The sequence below is a fragment of the Ictidomys tridecemlineatus genome, chromosome 7 (genome assembly GCF_052094955.1).
Source record: "Ictidomys tridecemlineatus isolate mIctTri1 chromosome 7, mIctTri1.hap1, whole genome shotgun sequence".
Taxonomy (NCBI): domain Eukaryota; kingdom Metazoa; phylum Chordata; class Mammalia; order Rodentia; family Sciuridae; genus Ictidomys; species Ictidomys tridecemlineatus.
This window is the reverse complement of record NC_135483.1, coordinates 9973570-9998958: the sequence shown is the minus strand read 5'-3', so window position 1 is coordinate 9998958 and position 25389 is coordinate 9973570.

The window sequence follows — 25389 nt, the reverse complement described above, 5'->3', positions numbered from 1 at the left end:
CAGAGAATTTAGAGTAATTACTTGTAAAGGCAGACTTCAACACCATTTATTATTCTGCCTTAATCAACTTGCAAATCAGAATCCCCCAGTCTTTCTCCTCCACTTTCCACAATGTGAATTATATTCCTATTTAAACGTACAACATGTTACTGTTCCCCAAGCATATTTACATATCACTACACAACTATAAAAGTCTCACAACAATCTTTTGGATAATACAAAATCAATTGCTTTTATATCTGTTTTCACATGAATAAATTAAGGTACAGATAAAGTTGGAGGCTCCTAGGATTTCTACCTACAAAGGTCCTCACACTCTAAGATTAGGTGGTTTGAATTTTTTTTGTCAAAAACAACCAAAACAACAACAACAAAAAATCTATATTCAGGAAAGTCCAAATTATAAAAATAAGTTTGAAGTTTCATGGAATAAAAAGACAGGAGAATGTCGTTTATTTTCTACAAATGGTCCACAGAATCAAAAGACATAAACTTTTACCTTTATAAACATAAACACTGCTCAGGACAAGATACCCAACTTATGATGCTGTATGGAACAATACTTTGACAATGCTACTTTGCAACCACACACACACACACACACACACACACACACAAACTCATTCCCTCTTCTGAACAACATTACATTGCTGCATCTTAACATGACCACTCCAATGTGTTTTAATCTTCCTGCTTCCTAGAGGCTAGGAACTGAAATGCATCCCTCCCCAAATTTATGTGTTGGTAAAGCCTCAACCAGCAGTGTAATGGTATTTAGAGATAATTAAGTTAGAAGTAGTTACAACAGTGGGGCTCTCATTATGGGATTAATGCCCTAACAAGAAGAGATACCCCAGAGTTCCCCCCTCCTTCTTTCTCCCTCCCCCATCCATTCTTTCTCTGTTTCTCTCTCTTCACTGTGTGACTATAAAAGAAGATAATGGCCACCCACTACCTTCAAGCCACAGAGGGGGATCTCACCATAACTTGGCCACGTTGGAACTTTGATCTCAGACTTCAGAACTGTAAGAAAATTAACACCAGAATATGACATTTTGTTATGGCAGACTGAACTGACTAATACAGATGGGTCCTGACTTATGTTGGTTGTTAAAATTATTTGACTTTACCATTTGACCTTTTTACTGACAAAAGTGCTTCATATTTGGTGAAAATTGTACCTTTTTCAATTGTGATCTATTTTCAGGCTAAAAATATGCAATTTTACATTCTCTCACAATACTGGGCTTTGGCAGCAAGCCATAGTACCCACTCAGCCACTGGATCATGAAGGTAAACCACCAATATGCTATGGTGTAGTGTGTTACTAAGCTATGATGTTCAATAGTTAGCTGTATGTATTTTCAACTTAATGATTTTTTCCCAGCCTATCATGGATTTATTGGGATTCAAATCCATTACAAGCTGAGAAATAGCTGTATGCGAGGCAAAAAGTCATTAAATATTTACTTACCAAATTGAAAATATTCTACTCCAAATTTGCTTCCCAATTCCTCCTTAAAATCACTCAATGAGTGCACAAATCCTTTAAGAAGCCTCTCCCAATTTCCTCTTAACTGAGATCTCTTAGAGTTCCCCTGGAGTATTTAAAACATCTATTTTTTTTTAAAAATTTTAGATATGTTTCTATTGGTAATTGGTCAAATAGCATCAATGACCTTGATATTTCCAAGATTTCACCAAGAAGCCTATCAACACATCATAGGTGCTCATAATTAATATGCCTACATAAGACCCTTGAGTAACCACCTGCTGAAGAATCTCCTGCAACAACAAAGTCAGTTTCATGATGAACCTGAGCTCCAAATATCTCTTGAAATCCTTAGTGTTGTTTATATTTGCTGACTGAGATTTGAGTTCTGACCAGGTTTATTCTTTGGCAAAATTTGACTTTTAATACCATAACCTGTTGTCTTTCTCTTTGTCCAATATCTTGGTTGTTTTCATAACTAAGAGAAAGTCCATAAAGAAGAGATAGACATATACCCTATATGTCTATCTTCAACCTGGCTGCAAAAGGTAAGGAATTCAAACTTCCCCTTTTCCTCTTTGTAGGTCATAACCTTACTTGTAGTTTTGGTTTTCCCAGTTGTTAACAACTATCATATGGGTATGTTAACTCATTGGTAGATTTTCTTGAAGATTGGTAAAGACAAATTGTGAACTATGCATTTCAATAATTTCCTACATGCTAGGACCTGAGGTTGGACTTGAATGCTTTAAAACATACACAATTGAATCAGTTTTCTCTATTCTGCATGTTGTAGACATTCCCTCAAGTTGGAGGGGAGGGGAGGGCATGGAGGGAAAGAGATTAATTGGAAAAAGAAATAGGAAAAAAATTGAAGGTGATAGAAATTTTCTGACACTTGATTGTGGTGCTCAATATATGGACATAGATGGTTATGTATTCTAATTGAATTGTACACTTAAAATATGTTCATTTTATTGAGTGTAATTATACCTCAATAAATGTTAAAATCTACTTTAAAAGTGAGGTGGAGTTTTATATTCAGAAAAAAATCAACTTACAAAAGTGTATTGTATTGTCATCTTTTTAAAAAATACTTTACACACACACACACGTACACACACACAACCATTTGCTTGTACATTCACTAAAAAAAAAAAAAAAAAAAAAACAACCCTGGAATGATGTGAAATGAACCCCAGGGCACTTCTAGGGAGTGAAAACGGTGCTCCGGGAGAGTGAGGGGTGGGACCTCTTACCACAAGCCTTTGTTTGAATCTTCACAGGAAAAGAAGGCTTTTCTAATTTGAAAAATAAATTAGCTGTATTGACCAATTCCATATTGGTAATAGAATGACATAGAGTACTATGGAAAATATTTTGGTAGTTTCTTATAAAACTAAACATGTACATATAATACCCAGAAGTTATATTCTTCAATATATAGCCTGGAGAAATGGAAATTTATACTTTTACAAAAGCTTGTACATGAATATTCATAGATTTATTTAACTATTTATTTATAATTAAAAACTGGAAACAAGCCAAATGCTCTTCAGTGGGTGAAAGTTAAACACACTGTGGTGCACCCATATCATAGAATATCTCTCAGCAAAGAATAGGAATGAGCTACTGATGTATACAATGTCCTCAGTGAATCTCTGAAAAATTCTGTCCAATGAAATATGCCAATCCCAAAGGTTATGTACTATATGATTCTGTTTATATAATATTCCTGGGATAACAAAATTGTAGAGACAAAGAATTGATTAGAAGTTGCCAAGGATTTAAAGGAAGATGAAAGAAGACAGCCACAATCATAAAGGGATAGCACAAAGATGTGGTGATTGAACTTTTGCTCTGTACCTTTAACACAGTGCTGCTTGCGTGAATCTATATGCACAATAGAATTGCATAGATACACACACACACACACACACACACACACACACTGCCAATTTCCTGGTTTTGATAGTGTAATATATTATTAAGGTATTACCACTTGGGAAAACTGAGCCTAGGATTGTCTTGTACATTTTATGCACCCTCAAATGAACCTATAAATACTTCAAATGGAAAAGTATTTAATGAACAAATCGAGCATCCACCCAAACCAAGAGTTTGAACAGCTCCTGAGAGTTAGTGAATAGGTTACATTTCCTCAACATTCCTGCATTATGGAGCCATATAAATCAAGGAACGTTCTTATGTATTTACTATTGCTTTTCTTTCAGACTGAATTCCAAGGTGTTTTCTGGAAATTTTAAGAAATGTTAGTTGAAAATTAAATAGTTCTGATAAATTAGGGGAAACACTGATTGCATGAGTTGTGTGTGTTTTCTTTGGTCATCAAATTACCACAAATTTAGCATCTGAAAACAACACAAATTTACAGTTTCACAATTTGTGAAGGTCAGAATTCAGAGTGAGCTGAGCTTTGTCTTTTGCATATGGTCCTACAAGGTCAAAAGCTGCACATTGACTGCGCTGTATTCCTTACACTGGAAAAATAAATCAGAGTAGGTAGAAAATCTGAGATGTTGCAATTTAAAGTTGTTTATCCTCACTGAGAAGTTAATATCTAAGCAAAGATGAAATAGTGGATCACTGTGAATTTCTGAGAGAACAGGATCTCTGTCAAAGCCCTGTGTTTGTCAAGTGATCAGAATACCTAGAACAGAAAGGAGGACAATGTGGCCAGGAATGAGCAAGTGAAGGTGAAAGTCATAGTGAATCTCATCAAAGAAGTCATGGGGGTACCATATTGTGTGGAGCCCTGTAGTCCCCTGGAAAGACAGATTAAAGGGCTATCAAAGGGTTTTAAGCAGAGAAGTGACATAAATTGTCTTACACTTTAACAAGCTTATCCTGACTGTTTTTCTAAAGATAGAGTAAATGAGAAAGGGGTGAGAGCAAGAGGCCTGTTGGAACATTGCAACAATCAGCAGGAGAGGCGATAGTGGCTTAGACCAGGATGGTAATGATAGATGGTTAAAAAAAAAAAGTCACACTATCCTGAAGTTAAATATAACAAGGCCTGCCCAGAACAGTGCTTAACACAGACCCAGACTCTTAAATGGCATTAATTAAATGAAATTCATGCAAGAAAAATTGAACAGTTGTTGACTCTGGGGAAAGACATTCAAAGTCTTTCCCTCTATGCTTCTTTTGCATCTGGTCCCCAAATTGCTCATTTGTGTGTGTGTGTGTGTGTGTGTGTGTGTGTGTGTGTGTGTGTGTGTGTATTTCAGGACTGAGGACAGAACCCAGGGCCTTGTACATGCTAGGCAAGCCCTCTGCCACTGAGCTAAATCCCACACCACCCCCATACCCCTGAATAGTTTAAAGATAGAGAGGGACCAATAAGAAAAGTTACTTCATTTTCTATATGCATTGGGTCGGATTTAGTTGAAGTGAGACATCAGTCCTATAGCAGAAGAAGTGAGGATGACCAGTGAACCAAGAAGAAAAGTGAAAGGGATGGCCCTAATTAAAGAGTGAAGAAAATCCCATCTTCCTTGGTCTTGATCAGGAGGGGACAGCCCTCCTCCTTGTCTGTGACACAGGAGGAGAATAGTTCTTGTCCTCGTCTGTGAGACAGCTCTCTGGCAGAGTTTCCATGAGAAGGAACTCACATAAGAGAAACACGTCTCTATCTTGAAAATCAAGAATCCAGCCAAATTCCCTAGAAGAGAGACCCTCGGGGGAAGAGGTGGGATGAGAGAACACTTCAGCCTGTGCAGGGAACATCCTTACGTTCCATACACTCCACAAGTTCCTCTTTTGCTACATAGGATTTGAGGGCGTCTACTGCCTATTGTCACCTCTCTCAACTAAGAAAATATAGCCCACCTCCGAGCATTGAAGGTGGGCAATGACTCTCCCCAGGTGGGGTAATAAAGTAAGGAAGAGCCCCAAAGAAAACCAGAAACTCAGTGAATGGAGCCAAGGAAGCCTGGGAACCTCCCCACTTCCTAGGAAGCCTTCTTCCATCGCACACTCAGGACCCACAACTAACTGTCCAGCAGCTTGCCTGTGTCCTCCTGGGGGACTCTCATGCAATCCTCTTATCCAAATAACATGTCACCTCTTTTCTCCCCTCCAAACTGTGGGTATTAATTTTTCCTCTTATGTCTATACAGAGAAGTGAGAGCTATCAACACAGCCACCTGTCACCAAAGCGAGAAAAAAATATATTAATTTTAAGTAAAAGGAAAAAAAAAACTTCAACAACAACAAAAACTATGGTCTAAGAACCAACGTGTTGGCCAAAATACAGACATCAGGGGAAGACGGAGTTGCCATTGACACTTTGGAACGTTGCTTAATTTTGCTCCTAGCTAAGGGATGTCAGAGCCAAGATTATCCAAAATTAGTTGCATTAGCAACACAAGAATATCAGGGTCTTAACAAAATGAGCAAAAACATATTTCTCGCTCATGCCACAGTCTGATGAGGTAGGAGTGGGAGGTTCAGGGAGACTCTACTTCATGCAGTAGTTCTGGGGCCCGGGCTGTGTTATCCTCTAAGTATTCAGAGTGCCCAAAAATAGTTGAAAGAATGTGAACAATTGCATGAGTTTTATGGGTCACATGGGGTACTGGACTATATCACTTCCTTTCATCCTGTTTATCATAACTTAATCCTATACCACCTCCCTCACTGGAAGAAAAATTTAAAGGTGTAGGCTAATGTGTGCAGAGGAAGAAAATCAAAGAGTTTGCTGAGCACCTCGCCTGTCTGGGTCGCAGAGTTTAGGAGAAGGATGCATGACGGCACCATTTCTTTCTGGCTCTTTTCAATGATAATTCTTTGGACTCAGAACCAGGGCAACTTTCCTGGTTTCACTGACCACCTTCTCCAAAGGCCATTTTGGAAGCTTACAGTGAATGGCAAGTACCTACATGTGTGTAAAATGTGTGTCTATGTGTTTCCTACATCTTCCAAGCATTTCAAGTATCTTCCCAGCATACTAAAAAATCCTTTAGGGGCTGGGTGTGGTGGCACATGCCTGTAATCTCAGCAGCTCGGGAGGCTGAGGCAGGAGGATCTTGAATTCAAAGCCACCCTCAGCAAAAGCTAAGCAACTCAGTGAGAACCTGTCTCTAAATAAAATACAAAATAGGGCTGGGATGTGGCACGGTGGCCAAGTGCCCCTGAGTTCAATCCCCAGCACCCACCAAAAATAAAAATTTTTAAGAATATTTTGTCCTCAAGAAGGACAAAATATATATACCCAAAGGCTTGCCCCTTGGGACCCACCTCCTCAAGCCACATCCTTCCTGTCTACAGTTATCACCCAGTTAATCCCTATCAGGGGATTAGTTCACTGAGTTAAGGCTTTCTTAACCCAATCATTTCTCCTCTAAGTCTTCTCGCATTATCTCACCCATGAGCTTTGGGGGGACACCTCACATCTAAACCGTAACAGCTAGAAAACCCAAACCTACCTCTCTATCATCTCTTTCCTAGTTCCATGGTGAATAATTGCTATTTCTGGAGAGAAGAAGACAGCATTCCCAGCAAAATTGGAAAAATATCTTTTAAATCTACATTAAAACTTCAATTAATCATTACGCTAAGGGGTAAAAGTACCTAAGAACAAAGTAGTTACTTAATAACTCATGAATATAAAACAGAGACTTCAAATTGTTCTTCACACAAATATTTGGACACTCATCTTTATCAGTAATTATGTAGCTTGTCTGACACCGAGGAAAATTGAAGGGAGCGCGGTTTGGGCTTAAGATTCATTCAATGCTCAGTGGGCTTTTTTCTTGAAAGCCCAACAAAGTGGCTGCCTAAAGGCTACACTGGAGGAGTTTTCCCACGACCCCTCGTGGTTGGAGATGGTCCCTCCATATCCTTCCCCACCTTGTGAAAATGAGAATGCATGGCCAGCAAGATCAAAGGCATGTTTCAAACCTGACAGAGGTCTCAGGGCATCTTTCCCAGCCCCACCTGGGGCCTTCAGAGGAACAGAGCTGGGTGGGCAGGGGAAGGGTTCTGAGGGGCCCTGGGGTCTTCCTAGGGAACTTGTCTTGGAATTGGTTGGCCACTGGAGATCACTGCCCTCCTGCACTTATTCTCTCATTGATCTTCTTTTGGAGTGTTACTCTTTCTCTGAGTCTCTTCCTCCCTTTCAGCTGTTTAAAGGTATTTTTTCTCTCTGGTGTCTGGCTACCAAAAAGCAGATAGGGACCCCGGGTCCTGGCCTCTCCTCCCGGGGGAGGGAGGGAATGAGAGGAGGAGGCCCGGGACTGCTCGGGGTTTCCAGCCCAACACGCTTCCTTTTCTCTCTGAGTCTGCTGTGGTTGAAGTGAAATGAACCATCTTCATCCCCCAGGCCTGGAAAATCAGAACCTCCCCCCACTGGCCAAGGGGACGTCCTCACCAATGAGTTCCCACCCACAGAATCCCAAGACTTCTGTTAGCACAGTTCCTCTGGGTGGTTAAGCTGTGGGAACGTGAACCTTGGCCTGCCCGCAGCTGTTTTACCACAGCAGGGAGAGAGCTGCCCGGCAGAGCGTCCACAGAGGGAAGGAGAATCACGACTGAAGTCAATGAAATTGAGGGCTGATGACAGCACTTGGTTCCTGGGACCCAGCCATGCCTGGAGTCTGCAAGAACTACCTTTGGACTTTATGCAATTCAGAAAATATTCATTTTAAAGAACATAAAAAAATACATGGATTTCTGGAACTAAGAGCTCTCAAGTGATTCATCAGTGCCCTTCCGACTAGAGCTGACCTCTAGTTCAGATCAGAGAGATCAGATTCCAGGCCCCCTAGCGCAGGAGGTCAGACACAAATTGGGGGTAAAAAAACCAGCTCACATGAAGTACCCTTGTGATGCACCTGGTCTTCATCTCACAAGTGCCGTATGAACGTGCACTGGTGGTAAAATTGTATGGAACCAATTGTGCATATGTACATACACATACACACACATGCATGCACACACATAAAACTGGTAAAATGTAAATAAGGTCAAGGGATTGTTTTAATATCAATTTTCTGGTTGTAGAATTAAACTATAATTATACAAGATGTTGCCCTTTAAGAAAAACTAAATAAAAGGTAGACAGTATTATGGTTTAGATATGAGGTGTCCCCAAGAAGCTCATGTGTGAGACAAAACAAGAATTTTCAGAGGTGAAATGATTAGATTGTGAGAGGTGTGATCTAATCAGTGCATTAATCCACTAATATGGACTACCTGGGCAGTAACTGTAAGCTGGTGGGTCACTGGGGGAGTGTCTTTAGGGTTGTGCTTTGTCCTTGGAGAGCTCTCTCTGCTTCCTAGTGCCATGTCCTGAGCTGTTTTCCTTCACCACATTCCTCCTACCATGATGTCCTGCCTCACCTCTGGCTCAGACCAGTAGAGTTGGATGACCTCTGAAACCCTGAGTCAAAAGAAACTTTTTCCCTTTTATATTGTTCTTGTCAAGTCTTTGGGTCACAGTGATACAAAAGGCTGAATTAAACATATGGAATCATTGCATTTTAAAAAAAACTGCATGCGAAACTACAATTATCTCATTTTTTAAATGTAAAAAGCAACAAGAATTTGCATTTTCTTTACATGTATGTTCTTTCAGAACACCACTAGAGTGACAATGGCCATCATGATAAAAGGTACAGGGTGGGGAAATGTTGGATCTTGATCACACTCATCATGATAAATAGTTGGGAAAATGAATTGAAGCTTGACCACTTGTTATTATCCCACAATGGATTTTCAAGGATTCGTAACTAATTATCACAGACATGGTGGCTTGAAACAGTAGCGATTGACGATGTCACTCTTTGGAGTAGGACTGCAGGCATAGTATGGCTGGTCTCCTGGTCAGGTCCCACCAGGCAGCAGTGGGGTCTCAACCAGGCTGTGTCTGGAGGTCCACTGCAGAATCCTCCACTCTCATTCAGGTTGTGGGTAGGATTCATTTTCTTGCAGGTGTAGAATTCATAGCAGCTTGCTTCTTGCTAAAGGCTACCAGAAGAACCGCTCCCTCCAATCTGCTAAAATAAGTATTATATAATGTAACCTAAACAAGGGAGTGATGGTCCCAGTCCTAATAGAAAATCATAGGTTCTGCCCACATTCAAAGAGTGGGGATCATAGGAGGGCATGATTCATTGGATGTCACCTTGGTTGTGTCCGCCACAAATCCTTCACATAATTTTCTGTGTGATGAAGCTTCCCATCAGACATTTTTAGCCCTCCTGGGGGGCATTTGGGGATTCTGAAAAAAAGGGAAAAGAAGTGGCTATTATGCCTTACCTGGTGTTGGTATGTTCCCCTCTTTACCTAATCCTTATAACACACCTAAAACTAAGATTTAGCATCTATATTTTGCAGACAGAAAAGGGACAGTCACTGGCAGCACCAATGACCTGCTCCATATCACGCACCTTCTTAGTGACAGGGAGTTAAGATCCCATCTGCTTCACACAGATTATCTCTTTAGAATAGGAAGCACTGGTGCAGGATGGGCTGGCAGAGGCTTGCTGGGGAGTAAAAAGGCTTCTGCCTAGGACGCCCCAAGGGACGGAACCCTGGGAAACCTGAGAGGATGGACTAGGGTGTATCGAATCTCTAAAGAGCATTAACAGAAGGTGCACCGGGTGCTGTTCAGGGTGCAGGACACAGACATGAACAGGGCAGCCTTGTTCCCGATTGCACAAAGCTGGAACCAGGCATGACGACGGAAGCTGGAAGGTGAACAAGGAAAGAGAGAGGAAAACCAACAGAAGCAGATGAACCACCCCGGAGGGCAGGGGAAGCTGCCTTCCACTCAGCTTCTTCTGAAGAAGACTGTCTTCTCCATAGAGGACACTGAACGTGACATGTGACCATGGCCTATGGCTTTTTCTGTAGCCATGTCTTTGCACATGCTGTTCCTCTGCACATCATCAGCTGCATGCTGCTTCCAGTCCCTTGATCCTTAAAGAACCAACACATCTGCCTGCTCCACTGTGAGGCCCCCCTTTCATCCCTGCCTCTGGCCAGGCCGGGTGCATTCAAGAATGCCAGCACTCCTTCCGCGTAATTCCACATGTACCATAAGTCATCATAGTTTGACACATGCTCCTGTCTGTCTACCCTGCCAAATGGTGAGACACGAAAGTGAGACAGTGTCCGATTCCTTTCTGCATCTCCAAGTTCAACATGGGACTTGACCTACCACTGGGTATTCAATACATGGTAAGCCCTCAATTGAGGCTATTTCTAGATCTCAATTCTAAAGACAGGGAATGATCAGAGAAGTTGGCACATGTCACAGTGCCTCACTGCTCCCTCTTCCCTGTTTTCAGGAAAACTTTATTCCTGTCCTCAGGAGAGGCTGAGTAAGTAGGAGCTGCCTGCTGCCTCTGCCTGCAGCCCTGTGCCAGTTTGCTAAATTTAACTCCCCTTCGCTCTCCTGTCCCTTCCCTCTCCTGTCCCTTCCCTTTCTTCTCAGCAGAAGCCAGGCAACAGAACTGTTAAAGCTAGTGAGTGGCAGACACGATTGCAGCACTGGCTGAAAACGGAACAGAGGGAAAGCTGGCTACCCCTTTGGGAAAACAAGTTCCTGATCTTTCAAAGCTCACATCATTTTTCGCCACCTATAAATGTCCCAGTTTCCAGTTCCCTCAGCTGAGGTCTTTAGACATCCACTACTTTGCACCTCAGAACTCAGGCAGACCTTTCTCCTCTTCCTTCAACAGAGTCCAAATGAAAGAACCTCCCCTGTACCTGAGATTTCACCTCTAGGTGTTAGTAATTTAGTGTGTCAAAGTAAAATAATGATGCTATTCTCCAGGGAATAAGAAAATAGTTTCTTCTGAGCCAAACATGAGTGAGCATGCCCAGGATTCAAATTACCTGAATGACGTGTTCCACCATGGAAGAAGTTCCATGAATTTTTATAATCACAATACAAAAGGAAGTCATAAATCCGTAACTTTTCTAGTTATTCTATGGGGGCATGTGGTGGGTGGGCCATAGCTGGGTGGGGAACCTCCTCTATAGGTTTCAGAGTTGTCTTATAGCATTTACGTTCAGGGTTGCTGAAGGATAGGAATCTGCCAAGCTCAGTGATGCAGTCCAAGAAGTTTGCATAATAGTCACAAGAATGTCAACAAAAGGTAAATGGTTATTCAAGGGCCTAAGACAGTCCAAGATGATTTTTGGCTCTTAATCTACAATATTCTGTCTCTCCACCATCTTGAAGGTCTAGTCAGCCAAGACCCACAGTCTGCAGGTTCTCTATTATAGAAGTGCTCCTTCCAAGAATTTCAGTGCACATAAGCGTATTTATTGAGTGATTATCGTGTGTAAGGTAGAATGTCACATCGTGGGGGAGACCAGAATAAATAGCATTTATAAAATCAGAGAATGACATATTTGGAAGGTTCTTAGGAAATACCAAGCCTCCAGTTCCAGACAGGGAAACTGAGGAGGCCCATGGAAAGCAGAATTTTAGAGCTGGGCTGGTTTTATTTCTGTTTTCCTGTGAATGAGCTTACAAGCCCAGGTAGACAGAATCTAACAGAAAAGAATGGGTGAGAGCATAATGAAGGTTCCAGGCCTTTCAGACTGAGAGGCCAATGAATAATCCAAAGATCACATGTGTGTTTCTGAGGACCAATCGTAGTCCTTATCGACACCTTTACCTGCACTAATGGGTGCCACCATGTGCCAGGCATTCTGACAAGTCCTTTACAGGGATTATCATTTTTAATCTTCTCTATAAACTAAGAGGAGGTTGTGGCTAAGTATTTAAACTAAGAGGAGGTTGTGGCTAATCAGAGGGACTGTTTCTGCACCCCATGCCTGCTGGTGTCTCTTCACTAAGCCCCTGTTTACTGACCTGTACAATGGAAAGATAGGATCCTCTCAGGTACTGAGTTGCCACCTCCTGCCATGAAGGGGAGAAAGAGTGGAGCTCCAGGGACAGGTGAAGGATGGCAATGGGAGTGTCTTAAAACAAAAGGATTCAGGGAGAGCCAGAGTGGTGTGTGTGCAAAGCAGCTCTCAGGAAAGTGATCCCACGCGGAAGGGGAGCCTGGGAGTGCCTAATCCAGGCTGAGTGCTAGAGAAGACCGAAGGAGAAATTATGAGTTGACATGCAGGTGTCAGGATGGAATGTGTGTATTTGCTGAGATTGATGATGATCCAATGACCTCAGTGTGCATCTATGTGGATCACTGACTCCTTTAAAGTTTAGGGCAGAAAAACAAGAATAAGGTTATGAGGTCAACATTCACTCATTTATTCATCCTTTCATGTTTTTTATCAATTTATTCTCTTGACATTAAATGATCAACTAGTAGGCATTAGTCTCTAATGTAAACACTAGAAATTCAATGGGAAGCAAGAGTGAAAGATTAAGCCCCCTTAGACAAGTAAATATTTTCTAATTGTGCAAAGAACTCCATTGTGTGGGTTTTGTCATTACCATCTGACCAGTGGCAGATGAAGGGAAGGATGACTAGGGCTCCGAGCAATAAAATAACTTTTCCAAGATAACATAGCTAGAACGAACTGGTTCAGCTAGGATTTAACTCAGCCAGTTAATTCGAACATCAGAAGAAAAATAAAAGCAGAAGAAAAACAAAGAATATCCCCAGTTTCCAATTTCAAAGTCTCCTAGCTCTTTATTTCTAAAGTGGCTGTGGTTAAATTTAGCAGCCCACAATTGCTTCCCGGTCCAGTCTGCACGGCTGACTGCAAGATTTCAGGATGTCGCTCTTTGATTAGGGGCATCCAAACAGGCAGCTGAGCCACCCTGGCCCAGCACAATGGGGGCTCGATTGGGGAGTGAATCAGCCAGGAAGCCACTGTGAATGTCAAGCACAGACATCCCAGAATAGCTGCCCACTGGGTAGGAGGCTTCAGTGGCTGCCCCAGGACTGCCAGGCTGTGAATTGAAGATGGCAGTGAGCTTGACAAGACGGGTCTGAGCCAAAAATAATCCTTGTCTGCTCCAGAAGCCTCCTGCAAAAGTGAAAGGAAACTTCAGTCAGTGGCAAATCAGGAGCTCTGGGACCAATGCATTCACTGCAGATGGCAAAGGCTCTACCTGGAGACCAGCCGCCGGCCAAGGCACAGGGCTTGTTTGACCCCAGAATGCATTGGGGGTTCCAAGACGCCTTTGAAAATGTTTCAATCTGACAACATGACATCCTTGGCAAAAAAGAAAATAAGAACAATCAGACTCATACGCTAGAATCCTCACTAATCCTGTGAAACAAGACGGGCCTGGGTAGTGAGGCGATTCAGGCTTTTTCAGAATCCAAATACATAAGAAGCGGTCTTGAAGTGCTAGACAAAGGATTCGGCACCCAGGGCACAGCAATAAACCATCCATTATTGAACACTGAGTCTCCATGAAGTCCAAGCTCCTCTACCAAACACTTATGCTTCTTCTTTGGGTGGGTACGTAATGTGTCATTTAGTTCTCTTCAGGTCAAATGTATGAAAAACAACTCAATTTGAATAAAAAGAAACAAAAAATAATTTTGGGTTTTTATTTTCAGAGTTAAGATGTCTTCAGACATGGCCTGATCCGGAGGCAAACAATGTCTCCAAAACTGTCTCTAATGCTGCATTTCTCTGTTCCATCTTTCTCAACTTGGGTTCATTCTCAGCAATGTCTCTCTTGCAGCTCCTAATGGCTCAAGGTCATACTCACAGTTCATGTGTGATGAAACCCTCGGAAAGGCTCACCCAGATGAAAGGTATGTTTGGTTTGGGTTTTATGTTTTCTTTTGATACCAGGGATTTGAACCCAAGGGTACTTAACTAATGAGCCACATCTCCACATCTTTTTTATTTTGAGATAGGGTCTCGCTAAGTTGCTTAGGACCTTAGGCTGACTTTGAACTTGTGATCCTCCAGCCTCAGCCTTCTTAGCAGATTACAGGAGTACACCACTGTGCCCAGCCTGACAAGGTTTTAAGAATAGCTTTGATTGAACTGATTTGGGTAACGAGTTTGTCCTGAGCTATTAATTGTCCAAGGTTGTTGAAATACGCACACTGTTTAATGCTGGACAACTCACTAGTAGTTTGGGATGGGATTAGACACACAGAATTCACATGAACACTAAGAGATGGGTAATTTTCCTAGGGAAAATGATTGTCTTTCTAGAAGGAGCGTGTGTGTATGTGAGATGAGCAGAAACAGTAGATGCACACTACATCCGTTTAATATGGCGGCTGCTCCTGCTCTGAAGGAGTTCCCAGGTGGCAGCTGAATTCTATTCCTGACCCTGCCACTGAAGAGCTGAGTAATAACAGAAAGATCCTTCCTCCTCTTAGAGCTTCCGTCTTTCTTCTAAAATGAAGATTTCTTCTAATTTCTCTTTTTTCTTTCTGTTTAATTAAATTCTAAGTAGAAACAAAATACTCAATTTACACATCAAGCAAACATGCACAGGCTTGCTGGGGAGAAGCGTTACCCCCAGTCCTCCCTGAGATGACCCCTTAGATCCTTGGTTGAGATCACTGTATAACTAGTGTATCTACTGAGTACTGCTCCACATGGAAGAGAAATAGCAGGGACAAAGAAAAGAAGGAGGCAGATCAAGAGTCAATGTCAAGTGGATTCCCATTGTGGGAAGGCAGGCTGAATTCTGCTGTGGGAAAGGGGGCTGTGTGTATATGTTGGCAGCCTATGGGGACATGGTCCTCCAGTGGACAGTGCATATACAAGGTACAGGCTGCCTAAGGTGTTTATCCACTTAGCCTTCATCTGAAGGCTCACCCAGATGCTATCGATGCCCTGACACTTCCAGCCTGCCCTGCTCCGGTGGCCAGAGAAGCCTTCAGGCAAGGAGCAGCAAATACCATCTTTGGAAGGGTTAAGTAGTGAGAGAACATGGGCCTGTCCCAGAGATTGAAAGGTGGTCTTATGCACTTCACATGGATTTGATGAGAACTATATTCTATGCACTGCCCACAGAACAGGGAGCAGCCGGAGTTCCTGCCCCGATAGCACTTCCGCTCTGATAAGTGGGAGGGAAGTACCAAGAGATTCCAGTACTACAGGACAAGCAATAAGGTCAGTGCAGGAAGCATGAGTCACATACAATGGATGCTTCTGTAGTTTTGATGTGTTCCCTCCAAAAATCAGAATGAAACAATCTCAATTCTGGTGAGGCTAAGTGGGCTTTGGGGGAAGTGACTAATTCAGGAGGGCTTCACCCTCGAGTGTGGATTTGTGCCTTATACAAGGAGTGGGAGGAACTAGATTAGGCCCTTTTTGCCCTTTTGCCCCCTCTCCAACATGAGAACACAATATTAAAGGCTCCACCTTGGAGGCTGAGACTGGGACCTTCACCAGACATCAAGTCTGCAGGTATCTTGATGTTGGATTTCCAGCCTCCAGAACCATGAGAAACAAATTTCTGTTTCTTAAAAATTTCCCAGTCTCGGTCTTTTGTTATAGCAGTACAAATGGGCAAAGGCAAGTGTTTAGCCAATGTTGGGAATGGAAGGAGTCATGACTTCTTGGAGAAATGACATCTCCACTGAAATCTTCACCCTCGCTCATGCCCAGACCAGCAGAGCGTCTGCCTCTGTTGCAGGTTGAATTGACACCTCCCCCAAAGAATTCTGCTGAAGCCCTAATTCCGATTCACTTAGAATTATTTGAGCAGATCGTCCTCACAGAGGTAACTGAAGGAAAATGAGGTCATTAGGGTGGCCTCTAATTCTACACGAATGAGCACTGAACCTTTAGGAAATGGGGGAGTTTGGGGACACACACACACAGGGAGGACTCCTTGGGAGGATCTGAATTGTGCTTCTAGAGGCCAAGGAACTGTGAGGAGCTGGGAGAGAGGCCCGCCACCACACACCCTTCACAGCCCTGAGGAGGAACCAGCCCTGAGGATACCCTGACTTCATGATTTTAGCCTCCAGAGCGGTGAGATCATAACTGCCTATCCTCCAGTTAGTGGTACTCTGATACACCAGCCCTAAAAATCTCCCTCTCCCTCCCTTCCTCCAATTGTCTATTCATGGTTTTCTTGATTGTCTAGACTTAAGAAAGTGAAGGAGAAAATAATAAAGTAAATTAAGCATAAAAGTGTGTTTTGTCTGTAAATTCCTTCCCGTATTCAAAAACTAATATCTAATTTGTCAAAGAAATAATTGTCACGACTGATTTCATTGTTTCAACATTCTTCCTCCGCATTAGCGTAACTGTAAACACAGCCAACTATTCATGTTGAAACAAACTCATCCATCAATTGCCACCATAAGTTGACTATAGATTCAAAGAGTTTGGCAGAAAGGAATCAAAACATTTTCCAGGAATCAACTGGCTATGTGGAATTCATAACAAGGAGCATCATAGATTTCATTACTCTTTGTAAATTATGTTACATCTTCTTTCTATCGGCAGAACTGGTACTAACCTTATTCACATGGATCTATACACATTTTTCCAGAAACAGTTGTGAACATTTACCAGCACATCCCTGACATCCATCCCCAGCTACACACTGTGCCAGGACCAGCTTTCCCCATGAGACAATCACTCGATGCCCCATGTAAGACTCAAGTCACTTGCACAAACTTCTTTCCTCTGGGTCATTTCCTCTAGCAGGTCTCTATGGGGATTATTTTTAGCTGTCAAGGAAGACCTGTGGTCTGGTTATCCAAAAGGAAGATTTCAGGCAACCTCAGTGTTTTTCCTTCCAGAAACTATTCAGCAGCAATGCACACTGACTCCTGGTCCCCAGAACCTTAGAGCTCTTCAGGCCAAACAGCACTGGGAAGGCAGCCTTGGCCAGGCCACCCTGTGAAATCTCCCAGGGCATCCTCTCAGAAGATTCTATCTGAGCCATGAAAAATTATTATATAGATCACTGTTTCTACCACTCAAAGAAAGGAAGGACAAATTTCAAATATCAGATCTTAAAACTGGGAACTAACATTATTAAGGTCCTGCATCACTCATGACTTTGACGTCCACGCGAAGCATAGAGCAGAACACTTTGCTGTGATGATGGCATATGCATAGGCCCACAGGATAAAGGAAAGAACCACGTTCTCAAAACACTCAGATGGAGTGCTGTGAGGTGACGGGAGGTGGAAATGCTGGAAACAGGGTGTGGGCGACACCAGAGGAGCTCAGGGAGAAGACTGCCCAGGTATCCTGGCTGAAAGATGGCTTGGCTGGGAGCAGTCGAAGCAGAAGGTGGGAACTGGAGTGTTCTCCAGGCCTCTGAAAGTCCCCTTCCTCTCTCCATCTCTCACCAGTAACTCTTCTCCTGGCCAACTCATTCCATTCATAAGATCTCACTCTAAATGTCCCCTCTCTCAGGAGGCCTTTCTTGGTTTTCAACCTTCCAGTCCTGGGTCAACTCCTTTCCATAGGCTCCCTGGGTGTCCTGAGGCATCCCTCTCTCACTGCCCCGAAGGCACTTATTTCATTGTCTGTCTCACCCCTCTCTCTGTGGCCAGTTCCCTGAAGGAACTGTTTCTGGCTCAGAGGTTATAGCTGGGTCTAGCTTCCAAACTTGACTAAGGAAAACATCACAGTCTCTAAAAGACACTGAAGTCTGGGTTCACAAACTCCCTCCTAGTCCATTTCATAGCTAGATGACCACGGACAAATCTGACATTCCATTTATCCATCAATAAAATAGCAATAGCAATACCTATGTGATACACAGGCTTCTTTTGATCTTCAGACGAATACCGTATATGTAGTGTCTTACGAATCTCAAGTGCCATACCTGTTGTGGAGTTGAAACTCATTGTACAGAGAGCATTGTAAATGACAATGTTCCAAACACTTGGAGTCCAAGAATATCACCTCTTCGGCTTTCACTTTACAGTCCTTCATTTTACAAAGGATTTCTGGTATGAATCATTCTTCAGACTCACTCAGCTTATCCCACATAAATCCGTGATACAAAAATAGCACCTCAAAGCTGGACCTTAAATCATCATGCTAGATTTGGTGCCTGGCCCAAAGTGATATTAGTATGAATCAACCCAATCAAATAAAGCTCAAACACCATTTCTTTCTCAAAGTCTTCTCTGATTCAACTGTCCTCCAAACCACTGCCACAATTACAAGCTCTGGGAATCTTCTCATCCTCCTCTGAATTCTGACATCCTGGGAGTCTACCTCTTCCTGAGGTGGCTAGTAACTTGAAAATATAAAAGTGGTCCAGAATAGAAGAAATTGGAGAAAAGTGTATTATTAGCATTCACTTACTATATCTTGCATAAGTAAAAGTTGTAGATGTTTTATCAGAAAGCAACCCCTCACCCAGAACATCATAATTCCCCAAACGAAATACTCAGTGCATCTTGGGATTGACAGTTCCCAAAGCCATAGATACTGTCATGGAATTCAGTGAGACAGACATCACTGATACCATGTGCAGAATTCCATTACAGCTCCACGTTTTATACTGCCTATTCGGCTTTGGGCAAATCATTTAACATCACTAAGCCACAATTCCTTTTGGTGTAAAATGAAGAGTAATGATAGCTCTTATCTCAGAAAGTAATTGTGATAATCAAATAAGATGTGGCAAGTGCCAGATGCCATGGGAATGATACATAAGAGTTAGCGATTATCATGGTTCTTGTTTTATTTCAGGGTCTTGAGTCCAAATTCTTATGCTCCATGACCTAGGCAGCTCAAGCAACCTCAGCAGACTCTCCAGTGGCCACTGTCTTCCTGGGCAGGAAGATTTGTTCCCTTTTCTGTTTGTCTGTAGTTATTGATGTTCAGTCTTCTTCCTCATGCTCCTAAAGAATTATTTACATTTTTCCACATAAGGTCTTATTAACATGAACTGTTTGCTGTCTTCCCATCAAGATTTGAAACACTGCAAAGGTATTGGCTCTCTCATCTCCGTATTTGCAATATGTCTATCTTTTCTTAATGTTTAATATTCTTTAAGCTAATAGAAAAGAAGAAATACTGATTAATCTCAATTTTGTTCAGGACAGTCACTGGACAATCCCAGGAGGCAGAAGTTACAGTGAGGGAGTTTCCAGAGTACCAAGCATTGCACTCTGCAAGCTGTGAATACTGGGTTGTTACTCTTTTTAGCAGCAGGGAAAGCACTGGGGCAGGGGAACTTGGATAAATAAGGCTTATTCTTCCCAACTCACATGTGGGAAATTTATGATTTTACTTTGGCTTTGCTGATGCCATAGGGGTCCCCAAGTGTGCTATCTCTGAGTCCTTGGTTTTGCCATTATGCTTGCCAGGTTGTCACCACAGATGCAGGAAACTTCCATGTTTAAAGTAGAGGAACCATGTTCTGGCCCATTCTGTCTGCTTCCTTTCTCAAAAGCCACCCCAAGAGACCCACAGTAGATCTCACCTGTACCTGAGAGGCTAAGGAAGTTTTAAAGAAATAAGCAAGTTTTTTTTTTTTAATTAAACCATCCAAGAAAATAACGGATCTTAGGGAGTATCTGAAGTTTGTTTTGTTTGCTTTTTATTGGTTCATTTTAATTGTACATAGGCCATATTCATACATGTATAGAACATAATTTGCTTGATCTCGTTCCCCATTACCTTCCCTTTCCCTCCCTTCCCCTATTTGTAAGGACCTTAAGTGTATCTACCACACTTCATGGAAACCCAATGGAAGTGTCATAGTCATTTCCATTTCCTGAATGCTAAGCCAAAGCTGAAGGGTCCAACAAGATGTATACTTCAAACAGCTGGCTCAGGGAAAGCTGGCTCTGGATATCACGTCCATCAACTCAGAGTCCCTGGTCTTTGCCATCAATCACATACAATGTACATGAAAAAAAAAGGAGATCTAAATTTGTGTTTGTGTATGTTTAGAACAAGCCTTCAGCTTACAACTCCCTTGGTTTTTAGGAAGTAGTTATTTTACCTAAGGAGACAAATCCTTGACCTGGTGCCATGAGTGACAATGTAGACCAAATTAACTCCTGCCCTTGTTTTCTGCATGTTTTATAAACCAGTCTCATTGAATCTCCAACAAAATGCCAGTTCTGTGTACATCACTGCTAAATATGCTCAGCCTTAATTTTCAGAGTTGAGATGAATCACAATGAGGATTTAAGAACTGTACAAGGCAAATAAACAATTCAGATTGACAAAAATAAAAGCTTAATCCTACTCATTTAAAGAAAAACTTGGACGAGTCCATTCAGCTGGAACCTCGTAATAGCTCAGAGCAACAAAATGCCTTTGTGGCCTTTATAATCCATTTTTAATTTCTGAATAAAATTGGTAACATAAATACCTTGGAGTTACAATCTGCCTTCCTTTCGGAGGGTATCAGACTCCTTCCTATATGGACTCCCCCTTTGTCTTTGCTAAATCCTAGTACAATTCATAAAGGTAAGAATAATTATATTGGTTTTGCAGATAGAGAGGAATTAAGATCCAGAGAGGTACAGTTATGTAGGAAAGGGCAGACAGCAGTCATGATCATCATTGCCTCTTACTTGTATATTTTTGTGTGGCTCCATGCCACCCTGGGTTTATTTATCTAGAGCTTCTGGACTTTAGTAACATACCTGCTGCTGTCAGGCAATTAAGATAGAAAAGAAATTTCATGTGTTACCCAGCAACACGTGTCCAAAGTTTGCCCTAAAAATCTCCTGACTCCTTCCTCTGGGCTTAACTCTCTACCCCGCAAACAAGTATTTGGTGAACCTAATCTCCTCCTCAAAATTTCTCCCTCTGTAAGGAGTTCCACAGTCTGGGGAATATAGAAAAGGCTAGAAATGTCCTCTGCCAGCTCTTCCCTGAAAAGGCAGAGTGCAGGAGGTTCCTACTCATCCAATAAAAAGAGGAACACTGGAGAGTTAAGTGCTCCCCACCCTCCACATTGGTCATCTGCTGGAAGTAAGTCCCTCTTGGCAGCACTATGGAAAGAGCAAAAGCTTTGAGACAAGACAAAGCTTGAGTTCAAGACCTGCCCCTGGTTATTGCTAGCTGTGGAATCCCCAGCTAGGCTCCTCTAACCTTTTCTCTGTTGATTCCCACATCTGTCAAAGAATGGGTCCTAAGAAAAGGCTTACAGAGAGGTGTTATGAAGATTAACTGAGATCATAGGTTCAAAGCCTAGTAGGTAATTATGCTTTTACCATGGTCCCATTAAAAGTGGGAGTGCAGCTGCTATCATCTGCTGAACGCTGTCCTCAAAGGCGGAGAGGGAGGCCACCCAGCTGAGGATCTCTATGCTTTGGTTTGAGGATCTCTGTGTAAAAGTGGCTACTGGTCAAAATAAATCATCCTAGAAGAGGATGGAGGTTTTCCCTGGATGGAAACCAGTGATGAGAATAGAGGGAAGGTACACCTGGAGTTGGCCAGACTCCAAAGAGGGAGCTGAGAGTTAACCTCATTCAAAATTCTGCTTTCTCCTCCCCTCCAAATTCCTCCCAGAGTCACGCTTTCTTAAACAAAGTCCCACCAAACTATCATTTAAAACAACTTCATCAAGAATATCGGCTAGATGGGGGCCAAGTAGTTCCTGGGGAAATACAAGTGACTAAAAAGCATTACGACCAGTTTCAATAGCCTTCAGAACCTGGAAAACGAGAATTCAAATGAAAAGATATCTCAAGAGGTCTTAAAATGGGGAGGGAGGTGGTGAGAATAGTTGCTAAGCAAACATACCTTTGTTTTCATAAAATATTAATATTAAACACTGGTAATTTTTTACTATACTTCAACTCATACATAATTCAGATTTTTAAATACTATAATAATGGAGTGTACCAACAAACATGCCTATCCTTTTTCCCTAAAAATAGTGTACCAAAACCCAAACAGGAATCACAGGACCAGTGTGGGAGGGAAATGAAAGAGAGAAGCAGGCAAAGGAGTGCAGGCTCCCTCAAGGTCTCTCCCAGTGGATGACAGAGGATTGAATTGATGAGGACACAGCCCTTTCCTTACCCATTCCTCACAGAGTGCCAACGTCTTGCAGAGTGCTAGTTTCTTTTTCTCCTTCCTTACTCCCTCGGCACAGACTTAAATAAGTCCAAATCAAAATGTCATTTAGATCAAAACATTAGAAATGTATTGAGACATCTCAAATCACACATAGATCAAAGTATATGAAGTAATATATTTTCTGGATCCCCTCCGGATTGTCTTCAAAATAATGAAGGAGCCATTTCCCGTCTCCCACAGTAATTCCACCATAATCACAATGCTGTTACATGTCTGCCTTTGCTAAATTGGGATTTGTGAAGTTAAGAGCAGAAATGAGTGCACTCTGAGAGGTGGGGGTGCAGCTGAGTGATTGATCACTTGCCTACCATGCTCAAGGCCTGGGTTCAATCCCTAATCCCTAATCCCACACAGAAAGGAAGGAAGGAACAAAGGCAGGTAGAAGGGAGGGAAATAGGGAAAAGGACAGAAAGAGAGGGAAGAAGGAAGAAATGCATGTACTGCGGACCTCCAGAGTCTCAGAAAAACAAACTTGTATCATTTAGGCATTACTAGTAAATGACCAAAAGCTAAAACTCATTCCCTTGCCACCTATATTCCTCAATAACAAAATGCCACCCAGCCTACTAGGAAAGTCTTTCATAATTCTGTCAATCTTATGGATATGGATATATATCTATAATTGATATCATTCTGTGGGCTTTTAATCAGCAGGAGATGTTTTAGATCAATAAAAAAGAAATGAACATTAAAATTACAAAAATGAGGCTACATTCTTGGCCCATTGCTCTTTAATATGAGCTTGGCAATCTCACTATCACTGAGATCTATAAAGTAGGCATGCCTGCAAATGTTTGTAGTTGGTAGTTAGACATGGTGATGAAATGAGACGATCACAGCCCCTCAACATTTTAATCAACAAGTCATTTGATGACCATAGAGAAAATAATGACCCCTGGCTGTTGTTTGATTGCTTTCTATGGTGCTATTTTGTAATTGAGTAGTAAAACTGAATCACAAAAGACAAGGGATCACGTCACACAGTTGAAATGTCTTTGACCACAGCAGAGGAGAGCGTGAAGAAGCAATGGAGATGAGGAGGGCCTGAACCTGGAGCCAGCTCCAGCTCAGGTTTTCATGGAAGACATTGGAATTTGTGGGGATGACTGTGGTTTCCACTGAGGCATGAAGAGTCAATAACATCAACATTCTCGTACCAAGGAGATACACATTCCAGAGAGACACCAGACTGGCCTGAGAAATGGGAAAACATAGGAAAGCATCTAATACGAACCATGCTTCGGTCAAGTTCTCTCAGGGCAAGAAGGCTTGCACCCTGATTATGCCACGTCCATAAAGGTTTTCACTAAGCAGGCTAGACCCTTTGGTGACCAATGAGAGGTTGAAGAGGATGGATGTGCAGGAATATTTGTCGTGATATTGAAGCCCTACATAACACTGTCAGAAAACAAAGTAGAAAAAGCTCAAAAAAAATTTTGAGCTATTTTTTTTTACTTGAACTACCACAAAATGTTGAAGTGATAGAACATATATATAAGTCATAATTACTCAAATCTGAGTTCTGTAGACAATGATGTAGCTCTGTTGATTGAGAGCATTGTGTGCAAGCACTTAGGCAACTCTAAGATGCAATAAAAATATAAATGTTCATATTTTATTACTGTTACTAAATTTTCACAAGAACTTATTCTCTTTATCCTTTTTAAAGTAAAATGTGATGACTTGATACAATACAGATCTGTATTTATTCTCTATAAAGCTAATCCTAAAAAGAGTGATCCAGTTTAGAATGTGGGGGGGAAGTATTCTAATGAAGACTGAACTGTAGCCACTTCTCAATTACCTGAGATGCACCAAAAATTCCATACAGGTCATTCTTTTATATGTGTATTTCTCTAAGGATGGCTTTTATGAAAATATTGCTGCAGCGGGGAGGGGAGGACAGTTAGTCTGAGTAGGTATTCCTACTCTATATCAAATATTCATTCCCAGAACCACCTTTTGACCCAGCTCTCCCACTCCTCAGTCTATACCCAAAGGACTTAAAAACAGCATACTACAGGAACACAGCCATATCAATGTTTATAGCAGCACAATTCACAATAGCTAAATTATGGAACCAACTAAATGCCCTTCAGTAGATGAATAGATAGGGAAACTTTGGTATACATACACAATGGGACATTATTCAGAATTAAAAGAGAATAAAGTCATGGCATTTGCAGGTTAATGGATGAAGTTGGAGAATATAATGCTAAGTGAAGCAAGCCAATCCCAAAAAACGAAAGGCTGAATGTTTTCTTTGATATGAGGATGCTGATTCATAATGGTAATGGGGAGGAGCATGGGAGGAATGGAGGAACTTTAGATGGGGCAAAGGGGTAGGAATGATGGTGGAATGAGTTAGACATCATTACCCTAAGTACATGTATGTAAGACACAAATGGTGTGAAAATACTTTGTGTACAACCAGATATGAAAAATTGTACTCTATATGTGTAATATGAAATGAATTGCATTCTGCCATCATGTATAACAAATTAGAATAAACAATTTAATAAAAAATACAATATTTAATGGAAAAAAAAGAATGTTTAGACCAGTCTTGGCTAAACTGAAATAATAAATCTCAATCCTTGAACAGGAATATTAAGTTGTGTGACTTGAAAAATGTTGGGCACAGATCTCTAAACAGGTTTCTATTTGACCAACAACCTAACTTTTCAGTTTTTAAATTAATTATGTAGGAGTTCAGTAAATGATCCCCAAATACTTTTCACTGATTGACTTCTTTCACTGAAAGTGAGTTCTTCAGAAACATAGAGAATGTGCGCTGTTCCCTCCTCAAACTCTAAATCCAGTGTGGTAAAATTAATTACCAAATTACTAAAATTACATATTCTGAGTAGATAACACAGTTTCTTTTCGTAAGCTAGCTACATGCAGTCAAATGGCATCTTCTGGGG